This window comes from Mustela nivalis, assembly GCF_964662115.1.
Source record: "Mustela nivalis genome assembly, chromosome: 1".
NCBI classification, from domain to species: domain Eukaryota; kingdom Metazoa; phylum Chordata; class Mammalia; order Carnivora; family Mustelidae; genus Mustela; species Mustela nivalis.
The window spans coordinates 204260455-204280920 of record NC_139020.1 but is presented as its reverse complement, the minus strand read 5'-3'; the positions used below and the strand labels follow the sequence as shown (position 1 = coordinate 204280920).

The following is a 20466-nucleotide window of genomic DNA, read 5'->3' as shown; positions in this document are numbered from 1 at the left end:
TTATAAACAAGATACTAACAAGCTGTAATTGTGTAGAAATAGACATTCATGGAACTTTTCAGGAAAACTAATTTGTATCAAGGTTTAAAAAATGTACAGCCTTTGATCTAGTGATTTCCTCCCTAGACATGAAAAAAGACAACTTGAAAATCATCTCCAAAGATAGCAGAATTAAGTTATGGTATATTCGTATGGTAGGATATTAGACAACTATTTAAAAAGGGCATCTTGGACGTGTTCACAATGTAATATTTAAAAAATATTTGAAATCTAATTTAATTTTAATATTTGAAAATTTAAGAGTATAATCTAATTTTGTTACTCATAAATAGAAAAAATTGGAATACAAATGAGATCAAGGGATAGTTTGACACTTCACACTGTTAATATTGCTATTTTTCAAATTATTTCAAATGACCACAAACGACTTTTAAGAAAGGAAGAAAAAAAAAAACCTTACAATCTCATTTTCAAATGATGGTGGATCAATCTGTGCTATTCCCCTTCAGGGTTCAGTCAAGAATGGGACAGATGGCTGTTTGCCCTAAATTTGACACTGGACTCCATCTTTTTCTTTTGAGTGGAATATATTCCATGATTTAAGGTGGGATTTACAGATGCAGCTTAATGAGTTGTAGCCTGTTAAGACTGAAAAAGGAAATTAAGGGTTTTAACAATTACTCTTTACAACACTAGAAGTCTGGAGTGCGTCTTCCAGAAGGGTTTCTGTGCCTTACCAGCATTTCAAACTGTTCTCTAGGAATGTACAATTTTTAAAAACTAAGTTGGGATCAGACCACTCAGACTGTACTACATGCAACATGCTGACATCCTTGCACTTCCATTTCCTCATTTTTTTTAATGGGTACACCCACAGCTCAGCAAGCTTTTCTTTTAACCCCTTGTGAATACATTACAAAATCAAGGCAGTTAAAATCATTGCACATCGACAAATAGATACCATGACCCAGCAATTCCACTCTTAAATATCTAAGAAAATCTCTGCACAAAAACTTGTACATGAATGTTCACAGAGGCCAAAGTGGAAACAACCCAAATATCCACCAACTAATGAATGGATAAATAAAATGTGGCACGGATTCACATAATGGAATATCATTCAGTTATAAACAGAATGAAGTACTGGGGTGCCTAGGTGGCTCAGTCATGAGGCATCTTGCCCCAGATGCAGGTCATGATGCCAGGGTCCTGGAATAGAGCCCGGCAGAGGGCATCCTGCTCAGCATGAAGCCTGGTTCTCCCTCTCCCACTCCCCCTGCTTGTGTTCTCTCTCTTGCTGTCTCTCTGTCAAATAAATAAATCATATCTTTTAAAAATAACCAAAAAATTAAAAAATAAATTAAAAAAAGAATGAAGTACTGATTCATACTATAGTACAAACCTTGAAAACATTATGCTGAAAGTAATCAGACACGAATAGCTATATTGTTTGATTCCTGAAATAACCAGGAGACAAATTTATAGAGACAGAGAATAGATTAGTGGTTGCCAGGCACTGGTGGGCAGGGTGGGTATGGAGAGCCACAGCTAACGTATACGGATTTCTTTTTGGAGATGTTAATGTCTTCACATTCGTTATGGCGATGGCTGCACAATTCTGAATATACTGAAAACCACTGAATTGTCCACTTTAAATTGGTGAACTGTATCGTATGTGTGAACTGTATCTCGATAAAGCTATTATTTCTTTAAAAAAGGATATTTGGTGGGATTTTATCACAGTAATAGTGTAATGCTCAAGTTATACACAATTTACATTCAGTAAATGTTTGGCAATAAATACCCTAATAAAGCAACCCGCCAAAGAAAACTCATGTGCAAATATCTTTTTGTCTTTCTTTGCACATAGTAAGAGCTCAGGAACTAATCGCTGAAATTGACTGGGCAACCACATCCACATGAAATCCGAATATTAAAAAGGAAGTGCTCAATGTTAAAAAAAAAAAAATCAAACTTTTACTGACAACATGAGAGTCACATTAAGAAATGCTACCCATACATGTTTATTACCCACTTCATCTCCCTCTTAAAATACTTTTCCCAGGCCACTGTTGAAGCACAGCCCAAACCCACTTACCACATTTCAAACTAAGTGGGAAATGTACAGTAGACAGTGCACAAAAGAAACTGCATGCCACATTGCCCAGACTATAAATAAGTTCACTGCAATTTCTGGACCTTACCATCCTAGTTGAAAGTCACATTACTTATAAATCACTACTAACCAATTATGTCCCCTCCTAACATTAATTTAAGAGGAATTACTTGCATTTGATATGCCAAATTCTTGCTTAATTATCTCTCCAGTTTGTTCACTCAAAAAATATTTTAAGTGCTCTTCTAGGTGCTGAGGATTCAACAGAGAATTAAAATAGGCAAAACCAAGCAAACATAAACCTGCCTGCATGGAACTTACATTCCAGTAAAACAAAGAGAAAAATGTAAAATTTTATTTTTTACAAACTCATGTCTTATTAATTAAAAATGAACTGTCAGCATTCACAAAGAATCCCATTTCTCACCTTGCAAACATGGAGTCCTTGCTAAACACAAAAAATCACAAAGACTTACAAAATATCAGTAGCAGTTTCCAACGACAAGCTTTTCTTTCCTTTTTATATATTTGCCGGGCACATAAAAGACAAACACGATCTACTCTACAAGTTTATTCAAAATCAGAAATTGAATTACTTTACAATACAATTGTGACAGAGGACAGTGGGTTGTCAAAAGACTTAACAGCCCCTAGTCTTCAAATCATAGAAGTACCCAGTAATTTTGCTTTAAATTAAGAACAAGGATTCCAATCTCCTCCTAGATCTATAAATCTCAGGTCATTCAATAACCTGAATTGTGTAACAGAAAAATATCGCACCCTCCCAACCTCCAAAAACAAAAGTGCAATTTAGTACAAAGATCACAACTTGCTCAAAAGGGTAACTTTTGGAAACAAAGTCTAAATTCCTTTAAACAATTCAATAATTTAGTCGAAATTTTACAAAGTGGACAGACTTTTTTTTTCTCATCACCATCCTAAAGTAGGAAGCTTGTCAGATGGGCACCCTGGAACAAACTATCTTGAAAATGTAGCCACTTTCGCCTGGGTGGCTCAGTGGGTTGGGCTGCTGCCTTAGGCTCAGGTCATGATCTCAGGGTCCTGGGATCGAGTCCCGCATCGGGCTCTCTGCTCAGCAGGGAGCCTGCTTCCCTCTCTCTCTCTCTGCCTGCCTCTCCGTCTACTTGTGATTTCTCTCTGTCAAATAAACAAATAAAATCTTTAAAAAAAAATGTAGCCACTTTCAAGTTCCAACTTTAATCTGCAGGCAGAGCTCTTTATCTTCAGCAAATTGGCTGAGGCCGAACTCTAGCTAGATATACACAGGTGGGCTAATCTCCTTCCAATTACAACCAACTAAAGTGATCTTATTAGATTTACTCCACAGCTTGAGCCCTTAGATATTATGCTCTCTACTAATGAAAGGGGTACGGTGGATAACTAGGAAACAATACCTTTTTTTTTTTTAAAGATTTTATTTATTTATTTGACAGAGATCACAAGTAGGCAGAGAGGCAGGCGGGGGTGGGGTGGGGGGAAGCAGGCTCCCCGACAAGCAGAGAGCCGGATGAGGGGGCTCGATCCCAGGACCCTGGGATCACGACCCCAGCCGAAGGCAGAGGCTCCAACCCACTGAGCCACCCAGGCGCCCCTTTTGTTTTGTTTTTTAAACAAATCATGCTTTTCCTTCTAGAGTTAGTCACTGGAAACCATCTGAGAGGTTTATCCTCCCCAGAATGAAGTTCTGGGGGAGAAGGGCTTGGTTACCTATACCACCTTGAAGAAAAGATAATCCCCATCCAAATTAAACCAAAAAGAATGTTTTATTAAATTACTGGCAAGGTCATAAAACAGATTTTACCATCCAAAACCTAGTTGGAATTGAAAACACATTCATAAATCCTGTTGAGTATAGCTTTCTTTACCGCTTCCAGACTACAAATTCTAAGGACTAACAACTTAAGGAACTTGACGGCCCCATTCATAAAAATCTCCCCTTATTAGAGCGCCAAAGAGCCACTGGCTTAGAGCTACACTGGGACTTCGTTTTTGTAAACAGGGACAGATAGAGCCCTCTCAAAGGGCAGCAAAGACACTTCAATTCTCACGAAACAGGCTCGAAGAGGTCACTTCTTGCATCCAACACATAAAAATGAACCCAAAGACCAATACCATAAACCGCACCAGGTTGCTGAAAACATTAAATGAGTAAACAAATAAAAATAACATTTCAAAAACAATGCGTGGTCTTAAGTAAATGGGAGGTCAGCCACTGAGCAAAAAGCACATGACTCATCCACAGACCTGAATATAAGTATTTACACTGTCCACCACACCAAAGTGGGATTTCCCATTTTCATCCAAGGCCACCGCAGGCCTTGGGGGCAGCTCAGTCGGGTAAAGTTGTGCTGCTTCCGTAGGGGCGGGGGGAGTGTCATTTTATTTCGCTGAATCACAACTCCCCCTCATCCCCACCCCAAACCACCACCCCGCACAACACCGCAAACAGACGAGGCCGTAGCAAGGACGCCAGCGAGCACCGACCGAGCAAAACAAAGCGTCCAGCGCAGGGCTGCCGGACTGGGAGTGGGTGGGTAAAGGGGGTCAGGTTCGCCCGACACAGCACCGCTCCCACCCACGAGGGTGTCTTCCGGCAGGCGTGCAGCAGCAGCCTCCTCCCTCCACCTGGGGACCAGGTCCCTTCTCCGCAGAGATACCGACACAGCCGGGAAGCCGAGGAAATGGGGGCGGGGGCGCGCTGCCCCAGTCCGGATAGGAGGACCCAGGCGCCGAGAGAGCGCGCGCTGAGGCCGGCCCACGTGAGCGCCGGGGCCAAGGCCGCCTCGGGGACCGCGGTCGGGGACAGCGGCGCCCGTGGCCACCACGCCGGGCCCGGACTTACCGGGGCCGGGCGCGCCGCGGCCCCGCGGCGGCCGCTTCCTCCTCCTCCTCCTCCTCACTTGACAAAATGGCGGCGGCAGGAAGTGCCGGGCGCCTCGGCCCGCCCCCCGCCCGCCCCCGGCCACCCGCCCCGCCGCGGCGCCCGCGCCCCCCGCCCGCGCCCCTGCCCCGCCGGCCGGCCCAAGCCGGAGGCCGGCGGCGCCAACGGCCGAGGAGCCGCGAGCTGCTCAGCCACTCCGACGCCAACGGCGCAGGCCGCCCGGGCCCGGCGCAAGCGGCACCGCGCGCGGACGCGGGAGGCCCGCAGGCCCCAGCCCGCGTCGCCCCGGCCTCCCCGCCCCCGCGCCGCGCCGATGGCGTAGGTGCTGGCGCACCGGCCCCATTACGCAATGCAGGTTACGCGGGCCGCGCCGCGGGTCCCCGCCGGCCGCCCCGCGCCGCCCGCCACCCCGAAGGGCACCGGTCCTCACCTGAGACGCTAGGCCGCACGCCGCCCCCGCCGGCCGCCCGCCGCCGCCGCCCCCTCCTCTTCGGGCTGCCTGCGCGGAGCCGGGGCCCGCCCGCCACGCCCGCCGCTCCGCCGCGCTCACAGGCCCCGCTCGCCTGCGGGCACTGCCGGCAGCCGCCGCCGCCGCAGCCACCGCTTCGGCTCCTCGGCTGCGGGAGAGCAGAACAAACAGCCCTGCCGCTGCCGCCGCCGCCGCCGCCGCCGCCAGCGCACTGACGTCACCACGTACGCTGCGCGCGCGGCCCCGCGCCGCCACCCGGCGTGCGCGTCCCGCGACCGCGCCCGGCGCCGGCAAGCTCGGGAGAGCTAGCAGGCGCTAGGTGAGTGGGGGAGGCGGGCGCGCGGGGTTGGGGGAACCCCTCGGCTGGAGGGCGCGGGATCAGGCGGACCCAGGGAAGACACCCCCGCAGACGGAGGGACGTGACGCTGCGGACCCGAGGAGAGAACGGGGGGGCGGCGGGGAGATCTAACAGACTGAAGGCTTGGGACTGAGAAGGGAGATGTCCAAAATTGTAAGAAGATGAGACCCTCAGCGACAGGGAGGAAGGTGAGGAGAGACCCCAGAGGCTGCCGGCAGAGGCCGAGGAGGGGCCCCTGGGCCAGGGCGGAAGGGTGTTGGAGGGAGGCTGGGTCGCTTCGGCCCGCGAGTTGGCGACGGGGCGCCGGGCGCAGTGGGAGGGCGAAGGCAACTGTGCGCAGGGCCGCCGCGGCGTCGGTCCCGGCCAGCCGCTGCGGGGTGCGCGGGCTGGAGGTGCTGGGCCGGGCCGCGTCGCCGTCCCTCCAGCTGTGCCCCGGCCGTTGCTCAGCCTCGAGCCTCCCAGACAAGTCAGCTCCACAGAACGAAGGGGTTAAGGCTTAGGTCGCTTGGATTTTAAAATGAAGATTCTGGTTGCTCCTGGCTGGCTCAATGGGCAGTCCCGACTAGTCTTGATCGCGAGGTCGTGAGTTCGAGCCCCACGTTGAACGGAGAGCTTACTTAAAAACATTAAAATAAAAAATAATGATGATTCTGTTAAATTACTCAAATGGGAAAGCAAAAACTTCCTTCCCGTTTGCTCTTCACTCTTTTAGCATTTTTATTTTTATTTTTTTTAAGGTTTTATTTATTTATTTGACAGAGAGAGATCACAAGTAGGCAGAGAGGCAGGCAGAGAGAGAGAGGAGGAAGCAGGCTCCCCGCTGAGCAGAGAGCCCGATGCGGGACTCGATCCCAGGACCCTGAGATCATGACCTGAGCCTAAGGCAGCAGCCCAACCCACTGAGCCACCCAGGCGCCCATAACACTTTTATTTTTAAAAGATTTTCTTTTTTTGAGACAGAGCATTAGCAGGGGAGGGGGCAGAGGGAGAGAGAGAGAGAGAATCCCAAGCAGACGCCCCACCGAGCCCAGAGCCCCATTTAGGGCTCCATCTCACAACCCTGAGATCATGACCTGAGCAGAAATCAGAAGTCCCATGCTTAACCAACTGAGCCACCCAGGTGCCCCACCTTTAGTACTTTTAGTTCCATCTTTTAGAAATCGCAGATGCCGTTCCTGTAAAAGGTCTAGGTAATTGGGGCGCCTGGGTGGCTCAGTGGGTTAAAGCCTCTGCCTTTGGCTCAGGTCATGGGATGGAGCCCCGCATCGGGCTCTCTGCTCAGTGCAGAACCTGTTTCTCTCTCTCTCTCTCTCTCTCTGTCTGCCTCTCTGCCTACTTGTGTTCTATGTCTGTCAAATAAATGAATAAAATCTTTTTTTTTTTTTAAGATTTTATTTATTTATTTGACAGAGAGAGAGCGTGCACAGTCAGACAGAGTGGAAGGCAGAGTCAGAGAGAGAAGCAGGCTCCCTGCGGAGCAAGGAGCCCGATGTGGGACTCGATCCCAGGACACTGGGATCATGACCTGAGCCGAAGGCAGCTGCTTAACCAACTGAGCCACCCAGGCGTCCCGAATAAAATCTTTAAAAAAAAAATTTTTTTTTTAAATTCTCTGATAGCCCCTTCTTCCAAAATATATCAGTACACTAGCATAACAGTCAAACAGTGATGTCTATGTCATGCTGTTTGCTCAGGCTTCAAGGGTGATCAGTCTTAAGGAAAGCAAAGACTTAAATTTATCAGTTATTTTAGCAAACCATGAGATAACAAATAAGTGCAAGAAATAAAAGAAGTGATTGTAACCAGGTTATTAGTCAACTTCCTTTAATCATATATTAAAGAATACTGAAATTTTGTGACTATCTTCTGGCTCCTTGTTTTGCATGTTCAGCAGTTTGTGGAAGAGGATCAGAAGTGGGAAAAGAATAGGAAAGTACCCAGGGCTATGTGAATGTGGAGTAACAACTTTTTTTTTTCTTTTTAAGGAAACCAGAATGTATCCATTTGAAGCTGTCCTTTCCATGGTTGTCTTCTTGTATTATCTACTTAATTTATTGTTGTTGCTGATCATGTTTTTGGAAGTAATTTGAAGCTGCCAGTTTGCAAGTCAGGTAATAGAACCTTACACTTTACTTGAGTCGCACTTCATTTAAACAAAACTGTAACATTTAGCTTGTTCTACTGAACCAAACTGGAGGACTTTGGGCTGTTGCTAGAAGTCATTTCCAGCCTGAATAGAATATGCAAACTGTAGAGGCAGTTCCAAAAGCTGTTTCCAACATCCCATTCTTCTTGTCTTCCATAGTGCAGACCCTAACTCCTTATAGCTTAAACTCAGAAAATGTTTATCTGGTTGAATCAGTTTCATAAAAAGTGTTGCTTTTTAATGGTTCCCATAATAAGCTCCTTTTCTCTTGTTATTACTGTGTTTGCAATACTGAAAACCAGAAGAGATTAATAAAAATATTAAGGAATGAGACATGAAGTACATACTATAATTCTGATTGGTTTTAAATATGCATTATTCATTTTAAATAAAATAATACATGAAACCATTTTAACTGAACAATGAGAAAGAATCTAGAGAAAAAAATAAAGTACCCTCTTATCTCTTCCCCTCCCTCACCAGAGTAACCACTCTTATCTCTTCTATGTGTTTTAGACCTGTGCTTTCTGATAGGACCACACATGGCTATTAAGTACTTGAAATGTAGATGACCCAAATTGAGATGTGCTGTAAGTGTAAAATACACATTACATTTCAAAGATTTGGTAGAAAAAAAACACGTAAAATATCTTACTTTTTGTATTGATTATATGTTGGAATAATGTTTTGTATATTGGATTAAATAAAATAGTTATTAAATTTAATTTTCCCTGTTTGTTTTTACTCTTTTATTTATTTATTTAAGATTTTATCTATTTATTTGTCAGAGAAAGAAAGAGAGAAAGAGCACCAGCAGGGGGAGTGGCAGGCAGAGGGAGAAGCAGCCTCCCTGCTTGAGCAAGAAACCCAATGCAGGACTGCATCCTAGGTCCCTAGGATCATGACCTGACCTGAAGGCAGATGAGCCACCGACCAGCCCAGCCACCCAGGTGTTCCTGTTTTTACTCTTTTAATGTGGGCTACTAGATAAGATAAAATTACATATACAGCTCGCAGCATATTTCTATTGAGCAATACTGGTCTAGACTTTTAAAATTTGTGACAGCGTGTTATTTATTCTTTTAAGTAAGCTATATGCCCAACATAGGGCTGGAACTCACAACCACAAGATCAAGAATTGTATGCTGTACCACTGAGCCAGCCAGGAGTTCCTTGGTCTTTTTTTCTTGTTCTTAAAGTATAGTTGACACATAACGTTACATTAGTTTCAGGTGTACAATATAGTAGTTCCACAAATTTATACCCTGTCTAGACTTTTCTATGCATCAATATGTATCCATAGAAATAGTTGTATTGGGGCGCCTGGGTGGCTCAGTGGGTTAAGCCGCTGCCTTCAGCTCAGGTCATGATCTCAGGGTCCTGGGATCGAGTCCCGCATCGGGCTCTCTGCTCAGCGGGGAGCCTGCTTCCCTCTCTCTCTCTCTGCCTGCCTCTCCGACTACTTGTGATTTCTCTCTGTCAAATAAATAAATAAAATCTTTAAAAAAAAAAAAAAAAAAAGAAAAGAAATAGTTGTATTGTTCTAAAACAAAAGGGAGCCTTTCTACTTGTTAATTTGTAGCATGCTTTTTTCATTTACTGTATCTTAAAAGCCATTCCACATGAGTTCTGACTAATTGGGAGATAACTCCAAAATGACATATGGTATGTTATCTGGAAGGGATAGATCATAACTTATTTAATTGTTCCACCATTTTGAAACTTTAATTCAGTTCTAGTTTTTCCATCATACTAGCATTACAATAAACATCCTATATATTTACCGTTTTCCTTTCATACTTGCCAGCATTTTCCCAGATTAAAAAGATCTGGGATTGGGCGCCTGGGTGGCTCAGTGGGTTAAGCCGCTGCCTTCGGCTCAGGTCATGATCTCAGGGTCCTGGGATCGAGTCCTGCATCGGGCTCTCTGCTCAGCAGGGAGCCTGCTTCCTTCTCTCTCTCTCTGCCTGCCTCTCAGTGTACTTGTAATTTCTCTCTGTCAAATAAATAAATAAAATCTTTAAAAAAAAAAAAAAAGATCTGGGATTACTCTGATGGCTCAGTTGGTGGAACATGCAACTCTTGATTTCAGGGTTGTGGGTTCAAGCCTACATTGGGTGTAGAAATCACTTAAAATTTTTTTTAAATCTTAAAAAATATATTAGTGTTTTCTTAAAAGCAAGGATAAGGGGTGCTTGGGTGGCTCAGTGGGTTAAAGCCTCTGCCTTCATTCAGCTCAGGTCATGATCCCAGGGTCCTGGGATGGAGCCCCGCCTCAGGCTCTCTGCTCAGCAGGGAGCCTGCTTCCTTCTTTCTCTGCCTGCTTCTCTGCCTACTTGTGATCTCTTTCTGTCAAATAAATAAAATCTTTAAAAATAAAAAAATAATTTAAAAAAACAAGGGTAAATTTATAAACCAGTTTTGGAAGAGTTGGAGGTGATTGATTTGTTTGTTGTTCTTTTAAGATTTTATTTATCTATTTGTCAGAGAGAAGGAAAGCACAAGCAGGGGAAGCAAAAGGCAGAGGGAAAAGCGGACTCCCTGCTGAGCAGGGAACCCAGTGTGAGACTCCATCCCAGGACCCTGGGATCACAACCGGAGCCAAAGGCAGACACTTAACCTGACTGAGCCACCCAAGCATCCTGGAGATGTTTGATTTGTTATGGCCTGAATCCATATCCACTTTCGAGTAAGAACTTGACCATGGAGTTACATACTGGAATTAGGGCTTAGAAATAGTGAGTGATTCACCCAAGATCACACATTTACACATTTACACATTATACATTTACAAATCTCCAGACTCCATGAAGCCTGTCTGCTTCTTTACGCTAGCTCCAGAATTGACAGTTTTTTTCAATATTTGAAAAAAAAGTATCAATTTTTTTTTTAAGATTTTATTTATTTATTTGACAGACAAAGATCACAAGTAGGCAGAGAGGCAGGTAGAGAGAGAGAGGAGGAAGCAGGCTCCCCGCAGAGCAGAGAGCCCGATGCGGGGCTCCATCCCAGGACCCTGGGATCATGACCCGAGCCAAAGGCACCCAAGCACCCCTTATCCTTGCTTTTAAGAAAACACTAACCCACTGAGCCACCCAGGCTCCCCAAAAAAGCATCAATATTTTGTGTGTCATACAATCTATAACATTTCCAGTCTTTGTAGCTCTGCCATTGTGGTACAAAAAAGCAGCCATAATTAATATGTAAGTGAATGGGTGTGGCTATGTCCCAATAAAATGTTGTGTACTAAAATTAGAATTTCATACCAACTTCAGGAATCACAAAATATTCTTTTGATTTTTTTCTTTTTTAAAGATTTTATTTGTATATATTTATATAAATTATTATGTATATATTATATATAACTGTATAATCCTATAGGCCATATAGATCATTCTTTGCTGGAAGACTGTACATATAGACAGCAGTCCAGATTTATCCCAAAGACGGTAGTTTGCTGCTCCCTAGAAGCAGCTCCCTGAAGCCTAGAAAATGGAAATTTCTTTACCATTCTACAGAAGCTATTCTACTTGCGTTTTTTTGCTAATTCATTTGTTTTTAGCTGTTTTAGATTTACGTTAAAATTGAGTGGAAAGTACAGAGTTCCCATATACCCCCTTACTTCCCCTCTCCACTTCCCCCATTATTATTATGCACAGTGTGGTACATTTGTTAGAGTTGATGACCCAATATGGATAGTGATTATTATCTGAAGTCCATAGTTTATAGTAGGAGTCACTCTTTGTATTTTATGTTCTAGGAGTTGTTGCTGGGTTTTTTTGTTTTGTTTTGTTTTTTAAAGATTTTATTTATTTATTTGACAGAGATCACAAGTAGGCAGAGAGGCAGGCAGAAAGGGGGGGAGGGGGAAGCAGGCTCCCTGCTGAGCAAAGAGCCCAATGTGGGGCTGGATCCCAGGACCCTGGGATCAAGACCTGAGCTGAAGGCAGACTTCAACCCATTGAGCCACCCAGGTGCCCCTTGTTGCTGTTTTTAAAAAGATTTTATTGGGACGCCTGGGTGGCTCAGTTGGTTGGACGACTGCCTTCGGCTCAGGTCATGATCCCGGAGTCCCGGGATCGAGTCCTGCATCAGGGTCCCAGCTCCACAGGGAGTCTGCTTCTCCCTCTGACCTTCTCCTCGCTCATGTTCTCTCTCACTGTCTCTCTCTTTCAAATAAATAAATAAAATCTTAAAAAATAATAATAAAAATAAATAAAAACATTTTATTAATTTGAGAGAGAAAGAGCAAGCACAAGTGGGTGGGCTGAGAGAGAAACAGAAACAGACTCCTCAGAGCAGGGAGCCAACGGTGGGGCTCAATCCCAGGACTCTGAGATCATGACCCGAGCCGAAGGCAGACACTTAACCATATCCAGGCACCCCTATTCTATGTATTACGACAAATGTGTAATGAATGACATGTATGCACCTTTAATGCTTGCCAGTTTTTAACTCATAAATTAGCTAGGAACAAAAGTAAGCTTCAGAGTAGAACACTGCATTCTGTCAGCCACAAACAGGTGCATGATAGCCCGAAGGGTAATTTTTAGTCTCTGCTACTTCGTTATTTTGTATTTTGTCATGGTTTTGCTTAGTTTTGAAGTGTTTGACAAACATCATTCACTGTCACACTCAAAATAATGAGATACTGGAAGACCTAGTATGGAGAGTCATATAATTGCAATTAAAAAAAGAAAGGAAGTGATTTAAAAAAAAAAGTTTGAACGTGGAAAGAAAATGCAGATGTTGCACAAGGAATGAAACTCAAGAAGAAGGAATCTGGCGGTCAATGAATGGTAGTAGGAGCACTCATATATTGTTTATCATTTGGTCTAGAAGCAAGGCCCATGTGCCTATGTGATGATTCCATTCCTATGTTGATTTTTATTTTTTATTTTTTAAGGTTTTTTATTTATTTATTTGACAGAGAGACTCAGCGAGAGAGAGAACACAAGCAGGCTTTCCACTGAGCAGGGAGCCCGATTTAGGGCTGGATCCCAGGACCCAGGGATCATGACCTCAGCCAAAGACAGAGGCTTAACCAATCAAGCCACCCAGGTGTCCCACTATGTTGAATTTTAAAACAGGAAAATAGACTGAAGCTTTTAGGGAAATAAAACTATAAAGAAAAGCAGTCACCAGTGGTTGTCTGGGAGGGTGACCAGGAAGGGATGAGGGGATGGGTGGGCATAGCCAATATTTTAATGCGCTTAAAAAAAAGTGTGAGATCTATACCTTCTTAGTTTTTTTTTGAGTGTATAGTATAGAGAACTATAAGTACAATGTTGTAGAGCAGGTCTCTAGAGCTTTTTCATCTTACGTGAATGAACAGTGTTCCACTTCTTGACTGCATTAGCTTTGTAATTTCACTATACCTATGCTTTATGCATATTTTGTGTTTCAATTTTTATTTTATTTTATTTTGGAGAAAGGAAGCGTGCATGTGCACTAGTAAGGGAAAAGGTAGAGGGAGAGAGAGAATCTGAAGCAGACTGCACTGAGCACGGACCCCACACAAGACTCCTTCCCACAACCCTGAGATCATGACCTGAGCTGAAACCAAGTGTCAGACACTCAACCGACTGAGCCACCCAGGTGCCCCTGTGTTTCCATTTTTTAAGAAAGAATGCCATAGGGATGCCTGGGTGGCTCAGTTGGTTGGACGACTGCCTTCGGCTCAGGTCATGATCCCGGAATCGCAGGATCAAATCCCACATCAGGCTCCCAGCTCCATGGGGAGTCTGCTTCTCCCTCTGACCTTCTCCTTGCTCATGCTCTCTCTCACTGTCTCTCTCTCTCAAATAAATAAATAAAATCTTTAAAAAAAAAAAAAAAAGACAGTGCTTCTCTTTAAAAAAAAAAAAAAAAGAAAGAAAGAAAGAATGCCATATGTAAAGAAAACTGCCTGAGCAAGAAAAGTAAATAGAAAACGCAAATGATACAGTCACAATGTACAAATTTCTTTTTTTTTTTTTTAAGATTCTATTTATTTATTTGACACAGAGAGAGACAATAAGAGAGGGAACACAAGCAGGGGAAGTGGGAAAAGGAGAAGCAGTCTCTCCGCTGAGCAGGGAGCCCAATGTAGGGCTTGATCCCAGAGCCCTGGGACCATGACCCGAGCCAAAGGTAGATGCTTAACAACTGAACCACCCAGATGCCCTGCAATGTACAGACTTCTGAATGTCTGGCCAGGAAATGAGCCGCATTGTAAGATACCTTCTCGTTTAAGACTCACACAGAAGGCTCGTGATTCCGATAAAATTCTGGTCATGAGCCCCTGACATCCCATGAGTTCAAGGCCCTGTGGAATCGTGGCATCAGAACGAGTGGCAGTGAGCCAAGTGAACCTGCTCCAGCTGCTAAAAACATTCTCTTTGGCATTTGCCGAGTAAGGAATGCTTCTTGTCTTGACCGATTCTCACCATTGTTGAAAACAGGCTATTGTGGGGAGGGATGCCAGATAAAACTTATTTTAGCAGGGACTCCATGAGTAGGTCTGTTTTTAAAGCTTTGTATGAATAGCCTGCTCTCATCAGTGTAAGTACATGTCAAGACTGAAAGCCTGCATCTTTTTTGTTCCTTTAATCTTAAAAAAAAAAAAAAAGGGTTGATGAAGCAGGCACTTGGAATCTAATATAAGAAGAACGTCTATAGGGGCATCTGGGTGACTCAGTGGGTTAAGCATCTCCCTCCAGCTCAGGTCATGATCTCAGGGTCCTGGGATTTAGTCCCACATTGGGCTCCTTGCTCAGTGGGGAGCCTGCTTCTCCCTCTCCCTCTGCCTGCCTGCCACTTCCCCTGCTTGTGCTCTATCTCTCACGATCTTTCTCTGTGTGTCAAATAAATAAAATCTTTTTAAAAAGGATATTTCAAAACTTTTTTTTAAGTTAATTAGTTGAAATTAATGAAAAACAATCCCAGGGTCCTCAGATCGCGTCCCACGTTGGGCTTCTTGCTCAGTGGGGAGTCTGCTTCTCCCTTTCCCTCTGTAGGTCTCTCTCTCTGTCAAATAAATAAAATCTTCTTTAAAAAGGTAGAAGTGGGGCACCTGGGTGGCTCAGTGGGTTAGGCCGCTGCCTTCGGCTCAGGTCATGATCTCAGGGTCCTGGGATCCAGTCCCGCATCGGGCTCTCTGCTCAGCAGGGAGCCTGCTTCCTTCTCTCTCTCTCTGCCTGCCTCTCAGTGTACTTGTAATTTCTCTCTGTCAAATAAATAAATAAAATCTTTAAAAAAATAAAAAATAAATAAAAAGGTAGAAGTTAGGGCGCCTGGGTGGCTCAGTAGGTTAAGCCGCTGCCTTCGGCTCAGGTCATGATTTTGGGGTTCTTGGATCGAGTCCCGCATTGGGCTCTCTGCTCAGCAGGGAGCCTGCTTCCCTTCCTCTCTCTCTGCCTGCCTCTCTGCCTACTTGTGATCTCTCTCTGTCAAAAAAAAAAAAAAAAAAGTAGAAGTTATACACTGAGAACAACTTAGCACTACTTACAGAAATTAAAGTAGACCTAAATAAGTGGAAAGACATCAGTGTTCATGAATTAGAAAACTTAATAGTGTAAAGATGGCAGTATTCCCCAAAGTGACCTATAGGTTCAATGTCATCCCTGTCAGAATAGAGCTGGCTTCTTTGTAGAAATTGATAAGCTGATTCTTACAAAAAAATATGAAAACTCAAGAGACCCAGAATAACCAAAACAATCTTTAAAAAGAGGAAGAAAGTTGGAAGATTCACAGTTCCTGATTCCACAGAACTCCACTGTGATATTGGCATAAGGATAGCTGTATAGAATAAAAGAATCAAATTGAGTCGCCAGAAGTAAACCCTAGTGGCTATAGTCATCTTCCCTTCGACAAGGGTGCCAAGACCATTCAGCAGAAAGAACAATGTCTTTGGGGTGCCTGGGTGGCTCAGTTGTTGAGCATCTGCCTTTGGCTCAGGTCATGATCCTGGAGTCCTGGGATTGAGTCCTGCATCTGGCTCCCTGCTCAGCGGGGAACCTGTTTCTCCCTTTGCTTCTTTTTTTTTTTTTTTAATTTTTTTTTTAAGATTTTATTTATTTATCAGAGAGAGAGAGGGAGAGAGCAGGCACAGGTAGACAGAATGGCAGGCAGAGGCAGAGGGAGAAGCAGACTCCCCGCCGAGCAAGGAGCCCGACATGGGACTCAATCCCAGGATGCCGGGATCATGACCCGAGCCGAAGGCAGCTGCTTAACCAACTGAGCCACCCAGGCGTCCCTCCCTTTGCTTCTGCCTCTCCCCTGCTTGTTCTTTTTCTCTCTCTCTCTCAAATAAATAAATAAAATAAAATAAAATAAAAAAGAAGGAACGAACAGTGTCTTTAACAAATGGTGCTGAGACAAACAGATATTCACATGGAATGCAGTGAAGTTGGACTCTTGTATCACACCATACACAAAAATTAACACAAAATGGATCACAGGCCTAAATGCAACAGCTAAAATCATAAAACTCTTAAAAAAAAGATTTTATTGGGGCGCTTGGGTGGCTCAGTGGGTTGAAGCCTCTGCCTTTGGCTCAGGTCATGATCTCAGGGTCCTGGGATGGAGCCCCGCATTGGGCTCTCTGCTCAGCGGGGAGCCTGCTTCCCCCCTCCCTCTGTCTGCCTCTGCCTACTCTCTGTCAAATAAATAAAATCTTAAAAAAAAAAAAGATTTTATTTATTTATATGGCAGAGAGAGTTCAAGCAGGGGGAGCGGCAGGCAGAGGGAGAGGGAGAGGGAGAAACAGACTCCCTGCCTGATGCAAGGCTCAATCCCAGGACCCTGAGATCATAACCTGGGCCAAAGGCAGATGCTTAAATGATTGAGCCACTCGGGTGCCCCTAAAACCATGAACTCTTAGAAGAAAATGTAGGGGTACATCCTAGTGGCCTTAGATTTGGCAATGTTTTTTACATACATAAGATGCTCTTACGTGTCTGCTTTCAGCTCAAGTCATGATTCCAGGGTCCTGGGATCAATCCCCACATCGGGCTCCCTACCCAACTGGGATTCTGCTTTTCCCTCTCCCTCTGACCCTCTCCACTGTTGTGCTCTCGCCCTCTGTCATATAAATACATAAAATTTAAAAAAAATGCCAAAAGTAAAAGCATCAAGAAAAAATATATATATATAAATTGGACTTGATGGGAAAGAAAATTTTTGCACCAAAGGGCACTACTAAGAGAATGAAGAGTCCAGAATGGGGAAAAAAATTTTTGCAATCATATCTGATTTAGTATCCAGAATATATATAGTAAATATAGTATCTAAAATATATAAATAGCATCCAGAATATATAAAGAACTCCTACGATTAATAAAAAGACAACTCAATTAAAAAAATAAGCAAAGAGTGCCTCATGGCTGGCTCTACCCATTCTAAGCATCCCACGTTTTTTTTTTTTTTTTTTTTTTTTTTTTTTTTTAAAGATTTTTTTTTTTTTTTTTTTTTATATATTTGAAAGAGAGAAATTACAAGTACACTGAGAGGCAGGCAGAGAGAGAGAGAGGGAAGCAGGCTCCCTGCTGAGCAGAGAGCCCGATGCGGGACTCGATCCCAGGACCCTGAGATCATGACCTGAGCCGAAGGCAGCGGCTTAACCCACTGAGCCACCCAGGCGCCCCACCATCCCAGGTTTTTTTTTGTTTTTTTTTTTAAGATTCTATTTATTTATTTGAGAGAGCAAGTGAGAGAGAGTAGAGAGACACAGAGAGAAGGAGCAGAGGGAGGGGCAGAGGGAGAGGGAGAAGCCGACTCCCTGCTGAGCAAGGAGCCAAAGTCAGATGCTTAACTGACCAGAGAAACCCAGGCGTCCCAGGCATCCACTCTTGGTTTTTTTTTTTTTTTTTTTAAGATTTTATTATTTTATTTGACAGAGAGTGCACACAAGCAGGGGGAGCGAGAGAGGGAAAAGCAGGCTCCCCACTGAGCAGGGAGCCCCACACAGGGCTGGATCCCAGAACTCTGGGATCATGACCTGAGCTGAAGGCAGATGCTTAACCGATGAGCCACCCAGGTGCCCCCCCTGCAAGTGTCCCACTCTTAATTTCAGCTCAGGTCATGATCTCAGGGTTTTGAGATCAAGCCCTGCATCAGAATCCACATGTAGAATTCTCTTTCTCCCTCTTTCTCCCTTTCCCTCTGCCCCTCCCCGCAAGCCTGCCTCTCTCTCTTTCTCTTTCTCTCTCTCTCTCTCTCTCACACACACACACACACACACACACCAGGCAAAGAATTTGAATAGGCATTTCTCCAAATGTAAACAAATGATCAACAAGCCCATGAAGGAATGTCCACCATCAGTAGTCATCAGGAAATGCAAATCAAATCAGGGTCCCCGGGTGGCTCAGTGGGTTAAGCCTCTCTGCCTTCCAGGAGTCCTGGGATGGAGCCCCATGTCAGGCTCCCTGCTCAGCGGGGAGCCTGCTTCCACCTCTCTCCCTGTTGCCTCTCTGCCTACTTGTGATTTCTGTCAAATAAATAAATAAAATCCTTTTTTTTTTTTAGAATTTAAAAAAAAATTTTTTTCAGTGTGACGTAATTCATTGTTTATGCACCACACCCAGTGCTCCCAACCTCCCACCCCTGCCCCTTCAAAACCCTCAGATTGTTTTTCAGAGTCCGTAGTCTCTCAGGGTTCACCTCCCCTTCCAATTTCCCTCAACTCCCTTCTCCTTTCCATCTCCCCTTGTCCTCCATGCTATTTGTTATGCTCCACAAATAAGTGAAACCGTAAGATAATTGACTCTCTCTGCTTGACTTATTTCACTCAGCATAATCTCTTCCAGTCCTGCCCATGTTGCTACAAAAGTTGGGTATTCATCCTTTCTGATGGAGGCATAATACTCCATAGTGTATATGGACCACATCTTCCTTATCCATTCGTCCGTTGAAGGGCATCTTGGTTCTTTCCACAGTTTGGTGACCGTGGCCATTGCTGCTATAAACATTGGGGTACAGATGGCCCTTCTTTTCACTCAATCTGTATCTTTGGGGTAAATACCCAGTAGTGCAATTGCAGGGTCATAGGGAAGCTCTATTTTTAATTTCTGAAGGATCTTCACACTGTTCTCCAAAGTGGCTGCACCAACTTGCATTCCCACCAACAGTGGAAGAGGGTTCCCCTTTCTCCACATCCTCTCCAACACATGTTGTTTCCTGTCTTGCTAATTTTGGCCATTCTAACTGGTGTAAGGTGGTATCTCAATGTGGTTTTAATTTGAATCTCCCTGATGGCTAGTGATGAACATTTTTTCATGTGTCTGATAGCCAAATAAATAAAATCTTTTAAAAAAAAGTGCAAATCAAAACTGTAATGAGATACTACTTCACACCTACTAGGATGGCCGGAAGTGGGGAGAAAATGGAAGTATCAGTAAGGATGTGAAGAAATTGCAACTCTTGTACACTTTTTTTTTTTTTAAGATTTTATTTATTTATTTATTTGACAGAGAGAAATCACAAGTAGACGGAGAGGCAGGCAGAGAGAGAGAGAGGGAAGCAGGCTCCCTGCCGAGCAGAGAGCCCGATGCGGGACTCGATCCCAGGACCCTGAGATCATGACCTGAGCCGAAGGCAGCGGCTTAACCACTGAGCCACCCAGGCGCCCTCTTGTACACTTCTGATGGAAATGTAAAATGGTACAGCTATTGTGGCTGTTCAAGGACGTTCCTAGCAGCACTATTCAAAATAGTCATAAATGTGGGAACTCAAATCTCTCTTATTGGATGAGTGGATAAACAGATGGGGTATATACATGCAGTAGAGTACTATTCAGCCATGCAACGGAATGATGTACTGATCCAGGCTCCAGCACAGGGGAACCTTCAAAACAGGCTTCGTGAAAGAAGCCATGGTCATGTAGTGTATGGTTCCCTCTGCATGAAACGTCCAGACCAAATAAATCCAAGACACAAAGCAGATTACTGGTTGTCAGAGGATAGGGGAGGGAGGAATGGGGTTAGTGCCAATGGGAGCGTGCAGTTTCCTTTTAGGGTGAGGAAAATATCGGAGAACCAGTTGCAGGTGGTGAGTGTACCAGATGCTACTGCATTGTCCACTTTGAAATGGTTAATGGAGGGGCGCCTGGGTGGCTCAGTGGGTTAAGCCTCTGCCTTCGGCTCAGGTTATGGTCTCAGGGTCCTGGGATCAATTCCCCCGTCTGGCTCCCTGCTTGGTGGGGAGCCTGCTCCCCCCACCCCCGCTCTCTGCCTGCCTGTCTGCCTGCTTGTGATCTCTGTCAAATAAATAAATAAAATCTTAAAAAAAAAAAAAAGATAAAGGAAGTGGCTGAATTCTTTTTTTTTTTTTTAAGATTTTATTTATTTATTTGACAGAGAGAGATCACAAGTAGGCAGAGAGGCAGGCAGAGAGAGAGGAAGGAAAGCAGTCTCCCTGCTGAGCAGAGAGCCCGATGCAGGACTTTATCCCAGGACCCTGGGATCATGACCTGAGCCCAAGGCAGAGGCTTTAA

The 20466-nt window shown here is 44.4% G+C and overlaps 1 protein-coding gene and 1 long non-coding RNA gene across 6 annotated transcripts in view; one reads left to right on the top strand and one right to left on the bottom strand.

Moving 5' to 3' along the window:
- Positions 1-5603, bottom strand: part of BRD4 (bromodomain containing 4) — a gene marked incomplete at its 3' end in the record, with an annotated part of 96234 nt that extends 90631 nt beyond the window's left edge. For 2 of the 5 annotated variants that reach the window (XM_082708081.1, XM_082708083.1), the window contains exon 1: positions 4980-5060. Of the gene's footprint in view, positions 1-4979; positions 5061-5448 lie in introns of those variants that run through there. The other 3 variants (XM_082708080.1, XM_082708082.1, XM_082708085.1) reach the window with 3 other exon arrangements.
- A 146-nt stretch (positions 5604-5749) lies between these two features.
- Positions 5750-8716, top strand: LOC309853384. Its single transcript, XR_014305638.1, has 2 exons — positions 5750-6033; positions 7831-8716. It is a non-coding gene; the product is annotated as an uncharacterized lncRNA (long non-coding RNA).
- Positions 8717-20466: the final 11750 nt, after the last annotated feature.